We start from the raw sequence: 22,773 nt of genomic DNA, 5'->3' as shown, positions 1-22,773 counted from the left end.
TCAGCGCCTTAATCACCGTATTTCCAAGTGCCACTATGCGACTGTGTACAGTATATTTTCCCGATAATTCATGTGGGAAGACGTGCATCACGGGCAGGTGTTTGATCCTGGGTAGAAGGTTCTGCATGACCGGCAGGAGGCTGAGCAGTCTCGTTAGCCACTACTGCACATACAGCTTGTGTCCAGATGTCTACAGGACTGGACATCATGTTGTGATACCAAGTCTGATGTTTACACAAGATACCTATCCCATGATGGATATCCAAAAATTGAACAAGCAAACGACCTTCGATTTTTTTTGGACTTACAAAAATGTGATAGGGTTTTACATGCAAGGGATACATAGTTTGCAATCCTGACACTGCCTAGGGTGACACTGCCTACTACATATGAGTAGTAGTCACTATGTGTAGATATGGCTGCGCCAAGCTAGTAGCCCGAGTATGGCTGGATTTGGTGGACGTTCAGGAATGTGGGCGGGTTGTGTGCTGTAGAGGGGATGATGGGTATTCAATTATGCATCCAGGTGTGTTGCAGTTGGATGGCTCAGTTCTGTCCAGACCATTCTGTGGGTATGTGCCGGTGACATTTCTGTACATGTGTATCTCACATTTTAATATTCATATGTTTGTGTGATTGTGTTCTACAGTATGGCCTGTCAGGTTTTATTGCGGATGTGTATGTTTGTTCTTTGTGTTTCTTTCTGATTCACCCACTGCTCCCTCATACACCTCCAGTTCTCCTATTGTGCATCCAACACAGTCTCGCCTTTGCGGATTATTACATTACCCATCCCCCCCACACACACATATTCCACACACTCCATCCATCCCTCCTTTGGTTGAGGGCCCATGGCACGGTCAAGGGAACACATTGCATACACTACATATCTCAGGTATCTGTATGGTTGTGAGGACTACCCCAGCATTTTTCACCTTCCACATGCTGTACATCCAACACATAGGTACACGCAAATACTTATCTTTCATGACATGGTAGGTACACCCAGGTAATACCCGTTTAACTTTGACACATCCTGACAAGAACGGCTTGGACCGCAGATGGGCGAATTTTAGCCAAATGCTCTGACCATTGGTAGGCTTGCCACCTTTTCATATGGCCAGGATGAAATATATTCCAGACACAAATCAGATTCTACAGGACAACACATACCCACGGTCAGTACAACGGATAATACTTTTGTTTTATACCTACATGTTAGCTTATTGTTGCAGCAGTTTATATGCTCCTTCTGTTTCGTTTACTTGCTTATTCTATTTCTTGTAACATGTGGTATGTTACATACGGAAATAACTATTGTATGTGACTATTACATGCGATGTGGGACATAATTATGTAATTCGGTCGCAGGATATTTTACATTTATAATGGATTTGGTATGGACACTACTGCCTAGCTGTGTACTGTCCCTAACAATGTGGGACAGGTGGTAACCCTGACCATTGCGCTAGATTTAGCTATTGGCAGTGCGCTAACATTTATTTATTATATATTTTTTTTATTTTACATTTCTTGACTGGGCTAGTCCAAATGGATATATGTCCATTTTCAGTAGAGGCCCGGGGAGAAAAGCTCCAATGGTTATTACAAGTTTAAACACTAATAGGCAATACAATACAATAGGCAAAACAGAGTTAGTTAATATATGTAATATATAAATATGATAGGAGCAAAAACAAAAGAGAAATAATAAAATGTTTTAAAATAATTAATTAAAAAGTTTTTTTTTTTTTTTTTTTTTTTTTACAATGGTCGTACAGTATATATGAGATAACATTTATCTACACAGATGTTATGTAAAGGGATAGCTATCAAGGATATACAGTATATATGAGATAACATTTATCTACATAGATGTTATGTAAAGGGATAGCTATCAAGGATATACAGTATATGTGAAATAACATTTATCTACATAGATGATATGTAAAGGGACAGCTATCAAGGATATACAGTATATATGAGATAACATTTATCTACATAGATGTTATGTAAAGGGATAGCTATCAAGGATATACAGTATATATGAGATAACATTATCTACATAGATGTTATGTAAAGGGATAGCTATCAAGGATATACAGTATATATGAGATAACATTATCTACATAGATGTTATGTAAAGGGATAGCTATCAAGGATATACAGTATATATGAGATAACATTTATCTACATAGATGTTATGTAAAGGGATAGCTATCAAGGATATACAGTATATATGAGATAACATTTATCTACATAGATGTTATGTAAAGGGATAGCTATCAAGGATATACAGTATATATGAGATAACATTTATCTACATAGATGTTATGTAAAGGGATAGCTATCAAGGATATACAGTATATATGAGATAACATTTATCTACATAGATGTTATGTAAAGGGATAGTTATCAAGGATATACAGTATATATGAGATAACATTTATCTACATAGATGTTATGTAAAGGGATAGTTATCAAGGATATACAGTATATATGAGATAACATTTATCTACAGAGATGTTATGTAAAGGGATAACTATCAAGGATATACAGTATATATGAGATAACATTTATCTACATAGATGTTATGTAAAGGGATAACTATCAAGGATATACAGTATATATGAGATAACATTTATCTACAGAGATGTTATGTAAAGGGATAGTTATCAAGGATATACAGTATATATGAGATAACATTTATCTACATAGATGTTATGTAAAGGGATAACTATCAAGGATATACAGTATATATGAGATAACATTTATCTACATAGATGTTATGTAAAGGGATAGTTATCAAGGATATACAGTATATATGAGATAACATTATCTACATAGATGTTATGTAAAGGGATAACTATCAAGGATATACAGTATATATGAGATAACATTTATCTACATAGATGTTATGTAAAGGGATAACTATCAAGGATATACAGTATATATGAGATAACATTTATCTACATAGATGTTATGTAAAGGGATAACTATCAAGGATATACAGTATATATGAGATAACATTTATCTACATAGATGTTATGTAAAGGGATAACTATCAAGGATATACAGTATATATGAGATAACATTTATCTACATAGATGTTATGTAAAGGGATAGCTATCAAGGATATACAGTATATATGAGATAACATTTATCTACATAGATGTTATGTAAAGGGTAGCTATCAAGGATATACAGTATATATGAGATAACATTTATCTACATAGATGTTATGTAAAGGGATAGCTATCAAGGATATACAGTATATATGAGATAACATTTATCTACAGAGATGTTATGTAAAGGGATAGCTATCAAGGATATACAGTATATATGAGATAACATTTATCTACAGAGATGTTATGTAAAGGGATAGCTATCAAGGATATACAGTATATATGAGATAACATTTATCTACAGAGATGTTATGTAAAGGGATAGCTATCAAGGATATACAGTATATATGAGATAACATTTATCTACAGAGATGTTATGTAAAGGGATAGCTATCAAGGATATACAGTATATACGAGATAACATTTATCTACAGAGATGTTATGTAAAGGGATAGTTATCAAGGATATAAAGTATATATGAGATAACATTTATCTACAGAGATGTTATGTAAAGGGATAGCTATCAAGGATATACAGTATATATGAGATAACATTTATCTACATAGATGTTATGTAAAGGGATAGTTATCAAGGATATTCAGTATATATGAGATAACATTTATCTACATAGATGTTATGTAAAGGGATAGTTATCAAGGATATACAGTATATATGAGATAACATTTATCTACAGAGATGTTATGTAAAGGGATAGCTATCAAGGATATACAGTATATATGAGATAACATTTATCTACAGAGATGTTATGTAAAGGGATAGTTATCAAGGATATACAGTATATATGAGATAACATTTATCTACAGAGATGTTATGTAAAGGGATAGCTATCAAGGATATACAGTATATATGAGATAACATTTATCTACATAGATGTTATGTAAAGGGATAGCTATCAAGGATATACAGTATATATGAGATAACATTTATCTACATAGATGTTATGTAAAGGGATAGTTATCAAGGATATACAGTATATATGAGATAACATTTATCTACATAGATGTTATGTAAAGGGATAGTTATCAAGGATATACAGTATATATGAGATAACATTTATCTACATAGATGTTATGTAAAGGGATAGCTATCAAGGATATACAGTATATATGAGATAACATTTATCTACATAGATGTTATGTAAAGGGATAGCTATCAAGGATATACAGTATATATGAGATAACATTTATCTACATAGATGTTATGTAAAGGGATAGCTATCAAGGATATACAGTATATATGAGATAACATTTATCTACATAGATGTTATGTAAAGGGATAGCTATCAAGGATATACAGTATATATGAGATAACATTTATCTACATAGATGTTATGTAAAGGGATAGCTATCAAGGATATACAGTATATATGAGATAACATTTATCTACATAGATGTTATGTAAAGGGATAGCTATCAAGGATATACAGTATATATGAGATAACATTTATCTACATAGATGTTATGTAAAGGGATAGCTATCAAGGATATACAGTATATATGAGATAACATTTATCTACATAGATGTTATGTAAAGGGATAGCTATCAAGGATATACAGTATATATGAGATAACATTTATCTACATAGATGTTATGTAAAGGGATAGCTATCAAGGATATACAGTATATATGAGATAACATTTATCTACATAGATGTTATGTAAAGGGATAGCTATCAAGGATATACAGTATATATGAGATAACATTTATCTACATAGATGTTATGTAAAGGGATAGCTATCAAGGATATACAGTATATATGAGATAACATTTATCTACATAGATGTTATGTAAAGGGATAGCTATCAAGGATATACAGTATATATGAGATAACATTTATCTACATAGATGTTATGTAAAGGGATAGCTATCAAGGATATACAGTATATATGAGATAACATTTATCTACATAGATGTTATGTAAAGGGATAGCTATCAAGGATATACAGTATATATGAGATAACATTTATCTACGTAGATGTTATGTAAAGGGATAGCTATCAAGGATATACAGTATATATGAGATAACATTTATCTACATAGATGTTATGTAAAGGGATAGCTATCAAGGATATTCAGTATATATGAGATAACATTTATCTACATAGATGTTATGTAAAGGGATAGCTATCAAGGATATACAGTATATATGAGATAACATTATCTACATAGATGTTATGTAAAGGGATAGCTATCAAGGATATACAGTATATATGAGATAACATTATCTACATAGATGTTATGCAAAGGGATAGCTATCAAGGATATACAGTATATATGAGATAACATTATCTACATAGATGTTATGCAAAGGGATAGCTATCAAGGATATACAGTATATATGAGATAACATTATCTACATAGATGTTATGTAAAGGGATAGCTATCAAGGATATACAGTATATATGAGATAACATTTATCTACATAGATGTTATGTAAAGGGATAGTTATCAAGGATATACAGTATATAAGAGATAACATTTATCTACATAGATGTTATGTAAAGGGATAGCTATCAAAGATATAGGGAGAAGAGAATGAAAGTAATTATGGTAGAAGAAAAGAGAGAGAGGAATGAGGAAAGTTAATCTGGGTTGGTACAGGAGCAAAGCCAGTGATTATTGAGATGCATTTTCAGTTGTCTTTTAAAAAGTGGTAGTGCGGACAAAGATGAGGTATCAGAGGGTAGTTTGTTCCACATTTTTCCAACACAGTTGGAAAAGAGGCAGTCCCCTGCAGAGTTATTAGGTTTGGGAGTATAAATCAGTAGTTTGTTTGAGGAGCGTAGGTGTTTCACGTTATTGTATGGTGAAATGAGGTTACAGAGTATTGGTATTTTAGTTGGTTGGTATAGAATTTTGTGAGCTATTAAGAGCTGTTGAAGTATAAGTTTGTTGGGAAGTTCAAGCCAACCTAGTTGTCTTAGGTTCAGGCAGTGGTGAGTTCTAAACTGGGATCCTGTAGCAAATCTAGCAATATTATAGTAAAATGTAGCAAGTTTCTTGAGGTTGTTTTTGGAGAGATCAGTGTAAATGGGGGAAGCATATAGAAGAGTAGAGATAAGATGAGATCTGGCTAAGGTGGTTCTTGCTTCAGGTGTAAGGAAGGGTTTAATTCTGTAAAGGGATCCATTTTTTTTGTTAACTAATTTTATTCTGTTGTTGATGTGAGAGTCAAAGCTTAGATTATTGTCAACAGTTATTCCTAGTAGTTTTGTAGTTGAATCTGGAGAAATGAGAGTGCTATCAGTGGAAGTGAGAGTGAAGTTAAGTGGGGTAGATTTACGGGTAGGTGAGAACAGTAACAGTTTGGTTTTCTTGGGGTTGAGGAGAAGGCAACGGTCTGAGAACCATTGTTCAACAGGAGTAAAGGCTTTTTGGGTAAGAGACTGGAGTTCAGTTTGAGAGGTAGCACTGCAGATTATAGTAGAATCATCTGCATATTGTATGCAGGTAGTATTAGCGATAGTTGATTGGAGGTCATTAATAAAGATAGAAAATAGAAGGGGGCCTAGGATAGAGCCTTGATGTACACCTAAAGAGGTAGGAAGGAGATTAGATAGTGAATTTTTCCAGAGTACTGCCTGCTGACGGTTTTCTAGGTAAGATGTAAACCAAGTTAAGGAAGGGGTATCAAGTGAGAGAGATCTTATTATGTGCAGAATAAGTTTATGATTGACCATGTCGAAAGCTTTAGATAAGTCAATGAAGACTGAAGATGATAGACAATTGTTGTTGCGGTTGTAGTTGATAGAGTTGGTAAAGGAGAGTAAAGCAGTGGTAGTACTGTGGGAAGGTCTGAATCCATGCTGACAGTTAGCAAGTAGGTTGTTATGGAGAAGGTGGTTAAGTAGTTGTTTATGGATACATTTTTCCATAATTTTAGCTAGAGGTGATAGAAGTGCTATGGGGCGAAAGTTTGAGAACTCATTAGAGTTCCCCTCTTTGTGTAGTGGGATGATGTGAGATATCTTCCAGATAGAAGGGAAAATTCCTTCATTTATAGATCTATTTATCAGAATAGAAATGGGATAGGCAGTGGCTTTGGCTCCTATTTGCAAGAATTCTGCAGGAAGTTTGTCTGCAGAGGGGGTGGTAGGTTTTAGTTTTTGGAGCAGTGATGAGACAATGGAGGTAGATACAGGTTGTAAGTGAAGGGAAGGATGAGTATTACCATTAGGTAAGAGTAGCTTAGAGGTGTCAGGGGATAGGTGACTAGCAAGAGTTTGGATAGTATTAGTGAAGAAAGAATTAAAGTTATTGGCTATTTGTGTGAGATTGTCTGGGTTAGAGTCCTGAGGGTTTGGTGTGATAGACTGACCTGGGGATAAAAGATTATTAATACTGGCCCAAAATTTTTTTAGGTTCATTTTTGGAGGTTTGTTGTAACTGAAGGTAATAGGTTTTCTTGTCTGTCAGGATGGCTTTTTTTGTAGTGTTTCTAAGCTCCTTGAAGTATTGGCGGTCAGTTAGATTCTTTGTGGTACACCATTTAGCCCAGGATTTGTTTCTGAGAATGATTTTTTGCCTAGTATTGTTGGTCAGCCAGGGAGCTGCTTTTGCTTTGGTTCTAATAGTACGACTAGGGGCATGGTGATCAAGGATAGATAAGAATGTAGAACTGAAGTATTCTACTGCTTCATTAAGTGGGTGATATTTTAGTGGGGACCAATTACATAGTCTTAACTCAGTTTGAAAATGTTCAACATTAAATTGCTTTTTTGAGCGTAGTGTTCTGTAGGTAAGATTAGGTTGGTTTTATGTCTAATGACATATGTTAGCGAGTGGTCGCTTAGGTCATCTGGTAGGGTACCTGATTGGTAGGTTTGTTGGGGAGTATTAGTAAGGATCCAGTCTAAGATGGTTTCATTATTGTTGCTTTTATTAGTTCTAGTAGGACTATTAATGAGTTGTATGAAGCCATATAGGTTTATATGGGAGGTGGGGTTTGTATTGTTACAGGAATACCAATCAATGTTGAAGTCACCTAGGACTAATGTTTCTTGAGGGAGGTTGGTGGAGAGTGAACTAAGGATACATTCGAGAGTGTTAATGTTATTTCCTGGAGGGAGATATGCACAAATGATATTTATGGCTTTGCTAGTGTTGACTTGAAGTTTGGAGCTGATTACTTTGGCATTATTATCTAGGGTACAAGTCAGATTTATAGTACTAACTTGGAATTGTGTTTTATAGAGAATTGCTACTCCTCCTTCCTTTTTGGAAGTGCGGTCAAGTCTAATGATGTTATACCTGGGTGGAGTGATTTCATTGTCTTTAATGGTAGGCTTAAGCCACGTTTCAGTTAAACATAAAGTATCAAATTGATGGGCATCTAGAAGGGCATGGACTTGAATAATTTTGTTACAAATACTTTGTATGTTGAGATGGGCAATAGACAGAGAGCTGGTAGGTATGGAAGATGACAGAAAAGTAGTTTTGTCTTGTTTTATGTAGGCATTGGTAGTGGTATGGTGTGGGCCAGGGTTAGGATGAATATCTCCATCCAACAGTGAGTGGAGGAGTTTAAAATATTTTGGTTGGAGACGTTTGTAAAAACAGTCAAATAGTTTCCTAGTTTTTATTTTGCTTAACTTGAAGTGTGCTAGTCTGCGGTATTTGGCTAGTAGGTAGTTAGGCTGAGTGGTGAGATTTAAGAAGGTAAGAGAGAAAGCTGATATAGGTGTAGAGGTGTATTTAGAGGGAAAAGGAAGAGTAGAGTTAAGTGGGTATTCGTTGGATGTTAAGAGGTAAGTAGTTACAAGAGAAGATAAAAGTGATAAGCAGATAAGTAGTTTAAGTTGTGAAGGGATGAAAGTTGTACACATTTTAATGATTGGGGAGGTGAGCAAAGGGATGAGAAGTAGATTATAAGTACAGATGGGGAGTAGTAGTTTGACTAAGTATATAGGGGAGGAGGTAGATTAGTTAATTAGTGGGTGTGTTGTACAATAAAGATGTTTGGATGAGTTTATGATGTTATCATTGGAGTGGATAGGATAGAGGTGTGTTTACTAGCGGTATAAATGTAGGAGCACTGGGGGCGGGTGGGAAGTGGGGGCAGGGTAGGGGAGTGGAGTGAGCCCGAATGGCGAACTGAGCGGGTTGAGACAAGAGAGTGGACTACTAGAGAAGACAATCAGTAGAAAGGAAGAATTCAGCAGGTAAGTTTAAAAGTGAGAGAAAGTAGAGGTAAGTTAATAGGCTAGTATAAGGAACATATATGTCAGAGAGTTCAAGTGTAGAAAAAGTGTACTCTAGGACAAAGGTGGGAGGTGGAAAACAACGTCTATGTAGAGAAGAAACTGAAAAAACAACAGGGTTACGAGGTCTGAGTAAAGAGATAACATGATGCATTTCACTTCCACTTGGTATAACTATCAACACTGCATTAGAATAGGGGCACACGGTTTTAAATGTCATTTGTTCGAGGGACGGAGACTCGATATTCGCCAACGTGCATTTGTGTTTGCTTCTTAATTTTGTGTTTGCAAGAACTGTCTTGCATGCTTTGCATACGTTTCAGTATCCACGGACACTGACAGGTGTGATTACTATTGCAGGCAGACTGTCATATTCAGCATTTTAGGTTGCACGTCAACAGCCGACATTTCCACGCCTCCGTGCAGCACTTCGACACGCTCCATGCACTCGCGCTAGTTTCCTATGCATGTGGATGTGGTGGCAGCACGCCTTCATTAATATGCATATGGTGCTACTGTGCCATCTGCACACCACACGGTCGGTGCAAGCCTAACACCGGTCTTGCGCCGAGCTTCGTGAATCCCGGGGGTAATTGTTACAGTTTGGAAACTTCATGAAAAGCAACATTCTGAAGAATCATCGTCCATTACAAATGTAAAGTCACCAGGGTTTATTTATTTATTTATTTTGAGCCTCAGAAACACACACACACACAAACACACACACACACACACACACACACACACACGCACACGCACACACGCACACACGCACACACACACACCAGCTACTAGAAAAACTGAACGGAGCACACCAACTACTAGCAAAACTGAATGGAGCACATAACGTACATAAACGGAATACACCAGCTACCAGGTACTGATAAACTGAACGGAGCACATAATGTACATAACCGGTGGACACAGCCTTGGGGTAAACACATAAATAAACTTCCTTACCATGGATGGCCAACAGTCTTGGCGTGACAGTTTTTTCCTTGCACTTTTAACTGTTTAAATAACATGCAACGCGCACATCAGTCCTTACAGGTCGTGAGCTGTAAAAGTGGGGGGGGACTCCCTCCCCCTCACTCTATGGTTCCAGCGCCTATGTATCTATAACACTGTAATATCTATCTTTGGGGAAAAAAGACAGTCAAGTGTGTAGACTGGTTTGAAGCCCAAATTGAAGTGCTGACATCCCTGATTGAGAAAGGGAGACAGGCACTGGCTGCATACAGATTCTCTCCCAATGAGAAATTGCAGGTACTCTGGTGTGCTTAGAGTCAAGTGCAGCAGGTAGCCCGATGGCATGCAAATAATTATTGGCTCTGACTTTGCTTCAAGATTTAGCTTTCTGTGGACATTGGTAACTTACAAGGGATGTAAGAAGGGATCAAGTAAACCATCAGTCCATCACAAAGGAAGATCGCCCCACTTAAATCAGCCACAGGTGAGGTTGTAAAGGACAGAACCAAGAAGATGGAATGCTGGGTAGAACACTACTCACCACTGTGTGCCAGAGAGATCATAGTTACAGAGAGAGCCCTGAATGCCATCGAGCCTCTGCCAACTATGACTGAACTCAATGCTGAGTCCACCTTGGAGGAACTCAACAATGCACTAAAAGAACTCTTTTCTGGAAAAGTTCCCGGGAAATATGGTAAATCCATAAATGTGCAAACTCTACCCTAATCTTAGAGATGCATGTTATACTTTGCTAATACTGGAGAATACCTAGTGTACAGCAAGATATGAGGGATGCTAACATAGTTATTATCTATAAGAATAAGGATGGCAAAAGTCATTGTAACAACTATCATGGTATCTCTCTTCCCTGTACCATGGGGAAGCTGTTTGCAAATGTTGTCCTGAAGAGTCTCCACATTCTTGCAGAGAGAAAGTCCCCCCTGAGACTCAGTGCAGGTTCAGAACTGAATGGTCTACTATAGATATGGTTTTCTCTGTTAGGCTACTACAAGGAAAGTGCAGGGAGCAGAACAGACCTCTCTATATTGCCTTCATTAATCTTATCATGGCATTTGACTTCACAAGTATGAAATATCTGTTTGCATTTCTGGCAAAGATCAGTTGTCCTCCAACACTGCCTAGCATTATCAGGGCCTTTCATGAAGGCATGAAGTGGACCATCATGTATGATGTATTCACATCTGAACTTTCTGAGATTCTCAGTGGAGTGAAGCAGGAGTGTGTACTGTATTCAGCATTGTTTGATATATTCTTTTCAGATCTGTTGAAAGTTGCTTTCAGAACTGCTACAGAGGGTATCTTTCTGAATCAGAATGGATAGCAACCTCTTCAAACTGTTGATGTTCAGATCAAAGACTAGGGTGCTTAGGAAGCATCTAAGAGAGTTCTTGTTCAGTGATGACACAGCTATTGTGGCTCAAACTCAACAAGAACTTCAGTCACTCATAACGTGCTTTGCAGATACATGTATTGAATTTGGCCTTACAATCAGTTTAAAGAAGACCCAAGTGATGGGATGAAATGTGGGCAATAAGCCATCAATCAGGGTGAGTGACTATGAGCTGAAGGTTGTCCATGAGTTTGTGTATCTACTCTTTACAATCTCTGACAACTTCTTGCTTGATAGAGAGATCAACAAGCACATTGGAAAAGTTGTCACAATGTTTTCCAGCCTGACAAAGAGAGTATGGGCTAATAATAAGCTCACTGTGCACATCAAATTGCAGGTATACACAGGTTATGTTCTGAGCACATTACTGTGTACCTGCGAAACATTGACTCCAAGCTCAAAACAGAAGCAGCGGCTCCATGTATTCCATATGCTCTGCCTTAAGTGCATATTTGGTATCTCATGGTAGGACGAGATCCTCAAAAGCACAGTGCTTGAGATGATGGGCACCAGGGGCGGCTCGTGCCATAGGACAGCAGGACTGCAGCCCTCCCACCTAAAAAACAAATGAAAAAAAAGAACAGAACCACAAAATCAAATTCCTGGACATGCACGCATGCACACACACTCGCAGACTGCTTTCTCAGCAGTCTAGATAGGGGGAAAGGCATCTCAGCCCCAAGATGCCCAGAAGTCTGTGCGGCGATGACGTCACGAAATGGAGGCGCTCCGGACTACAGCAGTAGCAGGCAAGACCAATCGCGGATTTGGGCTGCAAGGATGGACCAATCGCGCAAGGAATACAGGTAAAGGGGCTGTTCGGATATCGGCGGCAACCGAGCAGTAAGTGGAAGCAGTTAAGATCATCAGTGGGGCTGTTTGGATATCGTGGAAGCAGATGTAGGTCGTCGGTGGGGGTGGAGCTGTTCAGTGACAAGGTAAGCGGTATTTAGCTCGTCCTGTTCAGTGACTAGGAAGAGAGAGGTGTGTATGTGTGTGTGTGTGTGTGTGTGTGTGTGTGTGTGTGTGTGTGTGCGCATGCGTGCATCTCTGTCTTTTTTTTCTCTCTATCGCTCCATCTATTTATATTCACTGGTAATGGAAGGCTTGCCAACAGGCTTATTTATATTGCTTGTCTCAGTCTTTGACCTGTTACAGTTGCAGCAGTGCATTTACTTTCATGGAATGGAATACTGTGCTTAGTGTGTCAGCAATATACTTATGGTACAGGGATTGCATTGTTTAGAAATGAATAAAGATAAGTAATAAGAAAAATGACAACTGAAAGATGAACTTATGTATAACTGATACCCTCAGAGTTAAATGACCTTACTGTGCTGTGAGTTCCTGGTCTCTGAATGACCAAAGCATTGCCACCAGCTATTACATTTTTATTTGCAACATGATGGAAGTTTGTGGGTGTTTCTGAAATCATTTGCTGTTCTGTCATATAATTATTATGCTGATAAGTTTAACGAGTTTGCAAGACAGGCTTTTCATGCAAACTGTGACTCTGTCCTGAAGAACAAAGGTTATTTTTTGTGAATGTACATTGGTATCTGATTGGCTTTTCTGATAAGAAAAATGTCATATCCTTCACTCCAAAATTAAAAATTATGACAGATGTTAAATAATAAGTAAAAGAGCATTCAGGGTACTGCAAACAGTAATTTTACTGTCTAATGTCGAAATTTGTAAGGTTGACCAGTTCCCTAACAAATAAGTAATCATTTTGTAGCGAGGGAGAATGGTTGTTTGTGTTCCATCTTTGCCCCCTTTTCACTTTGACAGCAGACAGATATAATCACTGATTAGTATGTGTTGTGTACTAGTGGGCTTGTTGAGAATCAACTGCCATCAAAGAATGCCTGACCTGTAACTGAATTGTTATATTTTCCCTTCTGTATGAAATACCTGCTTCTAACAAAAATAGTCTGTACCACCGAACATTTATAGAAATGAATCATTTTCTTATCACTGGCAGCAAGCTTCATTACTTCACGGCCACTGAAGAGATTAGATTTTTATTTTCTGATTTTGTTTGGCCTGAGTTATACTTCATCTTTTATGTTTAGAAATAATTTTTCTAATTAGAAAATGAAAAATGAAGAGAGGCAGCCGTATGCTTGCTGCTGCCCAGGTCTTTGTCTTGAATTAAAAAAAAACAACAGTTAGTGAAATACTTAAAGCAGTGATCTGGTATCCTAACCTGCTGCCTCAGTAATCTGTAGGGCAAAGTAATATATTAGGAATAAGGATAACTCTTCAAAATGTCAGTTTCTGGCTGCAGACAACTTAGAAAAAACTTGGCAAAAAATAAGTAAAGTCCTCTTTCCAGAGGAAAAAAGATTCTAGTTAAGGGTTTAAGCAGATGCTTGTTCAGTGATGGATGAGAGATCTTGTATGATTCTAAGTTGACAATTCAGTAGCTTAAATAGTACCATTGCGGGGGGGGGGGGGATACCTGGTCTACTCAGCTAGAGATGGTTTGGTTGGTGAAAAAATTAAGCCACCATTTGAATTGCCAATGGAAGCGGAACGGTACCTGGTATATCCATATTACCCTGAAGTTACAAAGTATTACATCATTTTACAATTTAACAGTGTTAGGTATTTCTCATAAATGACACATGAAAGAAGTGATAAACCACCATCATAACATAACATAAAGGAGCAAAAATGTTTTTAAAATATAAAACAGGACAAATACGGACCAAATTCAATCAGAAAGTAATCATTCAGAAATACGTTCACCCTTATGGTTCCCCAGGTCCATCTCATAAGTACGGCGTAGTTTTACATGTATGATGCAGGTTTATTATAAGTATGTATATATGTGCGGCAGTGCCAAATTCTACAGGGCTCATAGTTTTAGAATTTTCTGTGCCCTGTTTCATGGGGCTCATGCTGCTGAAAGTCTACAGTGAAACCAAAAAGGCTATGTTGCTGAAACTATGCAGTGGTGCAGAGAATCCCAACCCAGAAATAATCTAAAATGCAAGGGACAAGATGTACAAATGCAAACAGATCTTAGTGGCTTGGTTACAGATTACAAGGGCCAGGTGAGACTGTGTTCTTGGCCTTAGTGAGCACAGCCAGGACATGCTATCTATTTATAGCCTGAAGAGTTATGTTTGAAGGTATTTCTTGGGCAGTGGATCAGGATGAGTGGTGGTAAATTTGGAACTGAATTTGTTAGCCAACAGATTGTCTATATTGCCCAGTTCAGTGAGTGTGGCACCATTAACCACCAGTTCAATACACTGCTGTATACTGCTTTTGAGGTTTCTGACATAGCTGAAGAAGGCCTTATGGTTGTCTTTTGCCTGGGAGGCTATCTTGAGCTCAAGATTGGCTTTATTATACCTAATTAGCCCTCTTAGCTGCCGTTTATTTTGATGAAAGAGTTCTTCTCCTTTTGGGAGTTACACTTCCTGATTTTAGCCATGATGTTTTTCCCTTTTGTTGTATAACTTGTTTAATCTGAGATGCCATCAGGTTGGTTTGATTTTGGAGTTAGCTTTGGGCTTACTTCTGGTAGGTACAGCAGCCTCTATGCAGCCTTTGTCATGGCTGTACAGAGTTTCTGTTAACAATTCTGCATAGGCTGCTGTGTTCTGTAGATTTGGAGGGGCATTGCATTTTGACAAACTATCACTTAATAAAAGGTAGTTTGCCTTGGAATAGTTCATAACTGTGACTGAGTTTACTGGGGTTACTGAGTTGATTTTGATTTCAAAGGACACAGCTTTATAGTCAGATTTACCAGGGAGGACATAACATTGGAGTGGTGCAGCATTCTTCCATATTTGTGAGTATGAGGTCCAGTATGTTGTAACCTCTAGTGGGCATATGCACTTACTGGTTAAGGGTGTTTGTATTTACAAAGTCCAGAAATCTGTGTGCCTGTAGATTTGGGGCTGTGTAGGATTCCCAGTCTATAAAAGGGTAATTAAAGTGCACCATAAGTAAAGTGTTAGGTTGCATGGTGAGTATTTCCAATAGATTAAAGTATGTGTTATGAGATTCATGGGATATAGGGGGTGACCTATATCTAACTAGGACATAGTATGGGATTTTCTCTATGGTGACCTGCACATGAAGAAACCACATTGCATCATCTTGTTTAACCAACCTAGAGGTATGCTTATTATTGAAATATATTGAGACAGCTTCACCTTTAGCCCCTGTCTGTGCAGTTACTAGTCTAAAAGTGTGGAAGGAACTGAAACCTTGCACTTCTGGGGTACTCTGTGCAGCTTTAAACCATGTCTGTGTAACTGCACAGTTCTCTATATTCTCCTGGGTGAGGAGGGCTTGGAAGGAGTTTAGCTTTTTGTTTAGGCTCCTGGCATTGAGCAGTAATACCTTGAGGTTCAGTTGAGTTGATTTTGCTATGTTGGTAGGTTTGTCAACTTGTAATTACCTGAAATAAACTCTGTTGGGGGAGGATTAGCCAGTATTCAAAAGCCTGAAGGAGACTAGTGCAGACCGTCCTTGGAAAAACAACATGATTTGTTAACCATGCCTTCCCATGCTGACCAATACTGGGTCCCCTTAGAAGGACACTAGGTTTTTGTACTGTTGACTTATGCTTATTACTCAGAAAGTGCCTGTTGCTCTGTGTTTAAGTAGCAATGCTTTAATGACCATAAGATAAGCTTGTCTGAGATCGTAAGATGCAAGTAAGCTTTAATAAGCATACTGTTAAAGAATTGCCAACATTGAAAGCCTTTCTGTTGTTGCCATGCAGAGAATACGTAACTAATGTATAAGCCTTGGATATTGAAGGACAGGATTACATTATTTTAAAAAGCTCATTACACTTGTTGGAGACTTCCAGTCATCTCTACAGGCTTTACTCGTAAACTAAACAGAATGCCAATCATGTTTGGTCCATAACCTGTACAGTAATCCTTTAAGCAATGTATCTTGAGCTTGTTTCTTGTTTGCTTTTCATTTTTTACTTTGATCATGTTTTCCCCATGAAACAAGTAGATAGTTGTCAGGCAGCAGGTCTTTTTTGGGTAAGAAACATTTTTACAAGTGGGGGCATCACAGAGATTTCTACTTTCAGCATGTTACTTTGTACTTTAATAAAGCTGAATATAATTTATAATTAGAACTGCAGTGCAAGGAGAAGTGGTTTGAGTTGAGTGCTGCTTGTTTTTCTTATATTTGATTTTGACTGGCATTCCAGTAATGTATTTAAAAAGTAATTTATTTTTTCATGCCTCACAACCTTTTGTTTCCATCTAGATATTAAGTAAGCTGTCATGCAGCCAATGCATTGAAATATTTTTATTCTTCTACACTTATTTTTGTCTTGATTGGACTCTCGTAATGACGGTTTGGCAACCAGGGCAGCGTATTTAATTAAAGTTAGTTTTTGTGGTTTTGAGCATAGCTCCTCCCCTTTCTAGTTGGTCGCACCCCTTCCCATTGACCCCACCCATTCAGCTGTCTCCTGCAGCCCCCCTTTGATTTGAAGTCACCAGCCACCACTGATGGGCACCATCTCCTTGTTGACCCTCCTGAAACAGAGATGTATGCACTGGTTGGGTCATGTCTCAAGCATGATTGATGGCCGAATACTAAAAGACCTCCTTTTTGGAGAGCTGAAGTCCTTAAAGAGGCTGAAAGGGTGACACAAATTGTGCTACAAGGACATATGCAAGCATGACCTCTATGCATCAGCATGAACACCTGGTATCCTATTGCCTCAGACAAGTATAGTTGGAAATGGGAAGTGAAGGAAGCTCTTGCTATGTACAAAACCACCTTGGTAAGGAGAGCAGATAGCCCTCAGGAAGATCCATGCCCATGATACCAGACCAGCATCTGCCTACTGCTGCTTAGAATGTGGAAAGGACTACAACTCCAGATTGGATTACACAACCACAGAAGACGCTGTTCAAATCAGTCCAATAGAGGGAAAAACCTATGATCTTTTGGGATCAAATGATGCCTACTAATGTAAAATAGCAAGAGTTATGGGTATTATGTACAGCTAAAGAAAAAATGAAAGTTATAAGGAAATTAATAGAGTTGATAACACAAAACAAACAACAAAGTTCATATGTAGATAACAATTACAAATCATAGATGTAAACAAAACAAGATAAACAGTTCTCCCTCAGATTAGCTTGCACATTTTAGAATACATTCTATGCACAGGTTCAAGTGGAAGTACAAAAGTGTTGTAAATATGAATGTATGGAATGGTTGCCAAATGGAATTATGATGAACATTTAGATTATGAAGGGGATTTTCATTATTATATTAATAACATATGTGGCAGTGTCTGTTTGCACATGTAAATAATGGTGAATAAATTAAAACAATATTTTATATGAGCAATACAATTACCAGTCATCTGTGAGTACAAACTAGGATGTGCCAATCCAAGCAATGTATGATTCACCACTGTTCAGGGATAGTATAACAGAGAGAATACACAACTTCAGTGACAGTGGACAGTTAAGGAGACTAGGAGTGTCTAATAAAAGATACAAATGAGCATGTGACTCCAGATAAAATAATGAAGGGTAGCTAAGGAGCTTCAGAAGATGACACAATGACAGACTAAAGGGCTAAGAGAGAGGACATTTGAATTAGGTAGACTCCATATCAATAATTAGTGAGTAAAGCAGTTATAAATCATTTTGTAGATACAGATTTGACTGTGGCAGGGAGGGCATTCCAGGTAACTGGGACAAGCCTGCAGAAAGCATATCCATTTACTGTCAGGATAAATGGGGTCTTCTTAAGGACTGTGCACCTACAGCTAAAGACCTAAAAAGACAGGAGTAGAATATGCTTTGTAACCTGATCTCTGTGAAGCAGAATTCTCATAAAGCACCACATAGGAGAAAATAGACCATGTTCTTTTGTAGGTAAGAGGTTAGCTGTATTTTGCAGAATTTGATGCATAACTGGGGTGCCTAGTGTAATGAAGCAATAGATTTTAACTGTTTTGGTGGATATTTGTATTTTTTGAAGTTTCTGATGTTCCTAGAAGTGAAGCATATTCACAATTTGGCACTGATAATTTTTTGTTATTTTGTTCCAGTCATATGAGTTCATAAGTGACCTTGTAGACCCTTATGAATTGTGAGAGTACTTTAGAGATGGCTATGATGGAATAGTAAAGGGAGATGAGATAAAGTCATAGTTTATATGAAGATATTTATATTTAGTCACCTGAGTGATGTGGTTGCCTAAGGGACCTTGAGAAATACAAATGTGTCAGCTGAGAATTTGAAAAATGTACCTCAAGTTAATTGAATTCATTATTATTCACTTGGAGTTCTGAGTTGTGAAACAATGCAAAGATTTTGTCTAGATCATTTTGTAGCAGTGATTATATGCTTTTGGGGTCTGGGCCTGTGTAAAGGATTGTAAGATCATGTGCAAACAGAGCACATTTGAGGAAGGGGAAGAGAGAAATCTGTTTACGTAAAGGGAGAGGTACAGAGATCCCAGATATTGGGGTTCCAAGGAAGGATACGACTTTCTCAACAAATCTGACAGAAGTCAGTGGTCTGTTTGATGGCATCATCTGAGAATGACAATAGTTCTGCGAAGTAAGATGGAATGTGAGCCTTGTGTAAACCCATGCTGTGAATCACCTAACAGGCTGACATAATTTAGAAAAGAGAACACTTTGCTTGTAGGCATGCTTCCACAGTATATTGTATGGTTCTGAAGTATTCTGGGAGTGAATGGTTTAGAATGTTGTGTAGTAAGATAATTGCAACTGTTTTCTAGAACATGACAATAGTACTTATGGTTAATGTTAGTTTCTAAATGTGTACAAAAGGTTTTAGGCATGCATGGGACAGCTTTTTCAGGAACTTAGCATGCAGTCTGGTGACAGAGTAAGATTTACCTTGGAGTTTTAGTATTAATTTTCAAACTGCAAAATTTTAAGCCTCTAAAGTGGAAATTAGGAATGCCATCTGTGAAAGGATTGCTTAAGGTAATGGGATGGGGTATATGAAGTGGAAGGATTGAGGACTGGGTATTTGGAGATAAAAGTTTTTGAGAGTATTAGCTGTAGCTTGTAGAGATTTACCAGAGTTAGGACTGGCTTATTTATTGGTGAGGGAAAGATGGTGTCCTAGAGCAGATTTTATCTCAGCCCTGTATATTCTTGGGTTAGATAGAAACAGGTTTTGCCTGGAAATGTAGAAATGCGATTTTGGCCTTTTTTTATTGTGTAACAAAAAAATGTTCCAAAATCACAAACTAAGAAATACTTGCTGCTGGAAATCAAACAGTCCAAAACCAAGCCGTAAAACCTTCAGGTGTTGCTCAAAAAGTGCAGTACAATCCAGTAAAAGTGAAAAACACAGGTTTCATCCAAGAAATACAGTACAATCCAGTAAGCGTATAAGCACTTTCATTTTAAACCCTTTAAAACTTCATCAGATACAAGTTGTAACAGTTCTAGAGCCATTTAAATAAACTTCCCTGGTCATGTGATCCTTTTAAAATTTTAAGAATTTCTTCTTTTTTTTGTGTCCCATGATGAGTTTCTTACACTACTGGAGTGTTGTTGAGCACTCTGATGTTTGAATGACTTCCAGGTTTATCATTCAATGTCGGTTTCATTCAGCAACTTTTTTAAGATCAGCATTTTAACCAGTAGCAGGCATGTCTCTTGAGTCTACATTGTTTTGTGGGTCAAGTAGAATTTTGTAGAGAATGGAACTGGATAACTACAAAGTAATGTCTACATTGCTGATGCAGTACAAATGGGACAAGTCTGTACATGCTGAAATGCTGAGTAAAAGAACTGTTTGTGGGAAAATGTGCAACCACTGACAAAATCAAGTGGAGTATTTAATGACCAACAGAATGGCAAGAGGTAATGATCATTATTCTTGTATCTCTGTGGAATCTTAGTGAGCAGGATCTCTTTTAGGGAGTGGGATGAGGAGTTTTGTCTTGGATGTGTTTGGGAAGTGACTTGCTCGGATAGGCCAAGCAAGGATACCGTTGGGTAGGTTTTACATGGAATAAGCCAAACCATTCTATGTTTTGGTCTCTTTGTATTATAAATTTGCTTTGATATAGCCTTATTTTAAGTGAAGGTGAGTGGTCTAGAGTTAACATGATATTAAAAATAGCATGAGTGGTCCAGGGTTTAGGTCTGTTTTTTCTGATAAGATTATATAAGGAATTTGAGGTGTTTTAATGGAAAGAAACTGAGTGCTACAAGGCAAAGGTGAAGTATTATCTTTTAGAATAAGTACTAAGTGAGCTGAGAACTTGTGGGACTTAGGAAACTAGCTGAAAAGATTACTGAAATTTTAAAAAGTGGGTTAGGAGCAGCAGAAGTACAGAATTAAGATTAAGAAGAATGGGTGAGAGGTTCATGGAGGATAGTGGTAGACATATGGATTGTTCCAGAATTCAGTTGTTTCCATAAATCTGTAAAGGCTGCTACAAAAGCTAAACCCTAATTCATGCTCATGAACTTCCTCCATTTGAATATTTTCAAACTGCAGCCAGTACAATATTCTACCATATTACAACACTTATTAAGTCCAATGGAAGTAATGTTATATCACACTTCTTCATAAAGAAGGAACCGACAATTCCCTTAGTGATTTTACACCTATTTTCATAATATTCCCATCTCTGAAATACTTTAAAAATCTAAACAAAAGCAGCTGTTACATCACCTTATAAATAACAATTATATGGTTTTCAACTTGGATTCAGTGCTAAAACTGCTCTTTTATGTTTCCTATATGCTAACAGTCATAGCAAATACAAGGTTCTGTTTACTGCTTCTTTAATCACAGAGCTTTCTTAAACTTTTGAGGCCATCTTACATACATATATTTTACAAAGGCTAGCAAATATGGATTTAGCATGCAACACATTCAATAAATAACTTTGAACCATTCTAATAAAAAAAAAGCAGTTTCCACTTCTCTACCAAATAATATAAATGTTCCCCAAGGCTCAGTACTTGACTCAGTGCTGTTCAGTATCTTTGTAAAGGATATGTATACCAAGATTCTTGATGCCACATTCGAACAGTAGATGATCACTCCACTGTTAATTTGTACTGATAACTCCATCAGTCATTTGCAACATTTCATACAGCTTAACTCTTTGAGCCTAGAATATTGGCTTAAATACTTAAATTTTTATTAAATGAAAATAAAACTAAAGTACTCATATTTGGCTCTGTTGAAATCTCAGTAACTTTGCAAAATAATACACTGGTTGAGCAAGTATCCAATGCCAAATATCTTCTTTCGGCTGTTCCTGTTAGGGGTCGCCATAGCGGATCACCTGTTTCCATTTCTTCCTGTCCTCTGCATCTTGCTCTGTCACACCAACCACCTGCATGTCCTCTCTCACCACATCCATAAACCTTATCTTAGGCCTTCCTCTTTTCCTGTTATCTGGTAGCTTCATCCTTAGCATCTTTTTCCCAATATACTCAGCATCCCTCCTCAGCACATGCCCAAACCAACGTAATCTTGCCTCTCTGGCTTTGTCGCCAAACCTTCCAACCTGGGCTGACCCTCTGATATACTTATTCCTAATCCTGTCCAACCTCGTCACACCCAGTGCAAATCTTAACATCTTTAACTCTGCCACATCCAGCTTAAACTCCTGCCTTTTTGTCAATGCCACTGTCTCCAACCCATATAGCATAGCTGGTCTCACTACCCTCTTGTAGACCTTCCCTTTCACTCTTACAGGTCACAAATCACTCCTGACACTCTTCTCCACCCACTCCATCCTGCCTGTACTCTCTTCTTCACCTCTCTTCCACACTCACCGTTACTCTGAACTATTGACCCCAAGTATTTAAACTCATCCACCTTCACCACCTCTACTTCTTGCATCCTCACCATTCTTCTATCCTCCCTCTAATTCCCACACATATATTCTGTCTTAGTCCTGCTGACCTTCATTCCTCTTCTCTCTAGAACATATCTCCATCTCTCCAGGATCTCCTCCACCTGTTCCCTACTCTCACTACAGATCACAATGTCATCTGCAAACATCATAGTCC

The sequence above is a fragment of the Protopterus annectens genome, chromosome 12.part0, assembly GCF_019279795.1.
Source record: "Protopterus annectens isolate FY-2018-M chromosome 12.part0, PAN1.0, whole genome shotgun sequence".
Lineage (NCBI taxonomy): Eukaryota > Metazoa > Chordata > Ceratodontiformes > Protopteridae > Protopterus > Protopterus annectens.
Note: the sequence above shows the minus strand (reverse complement) of the source record.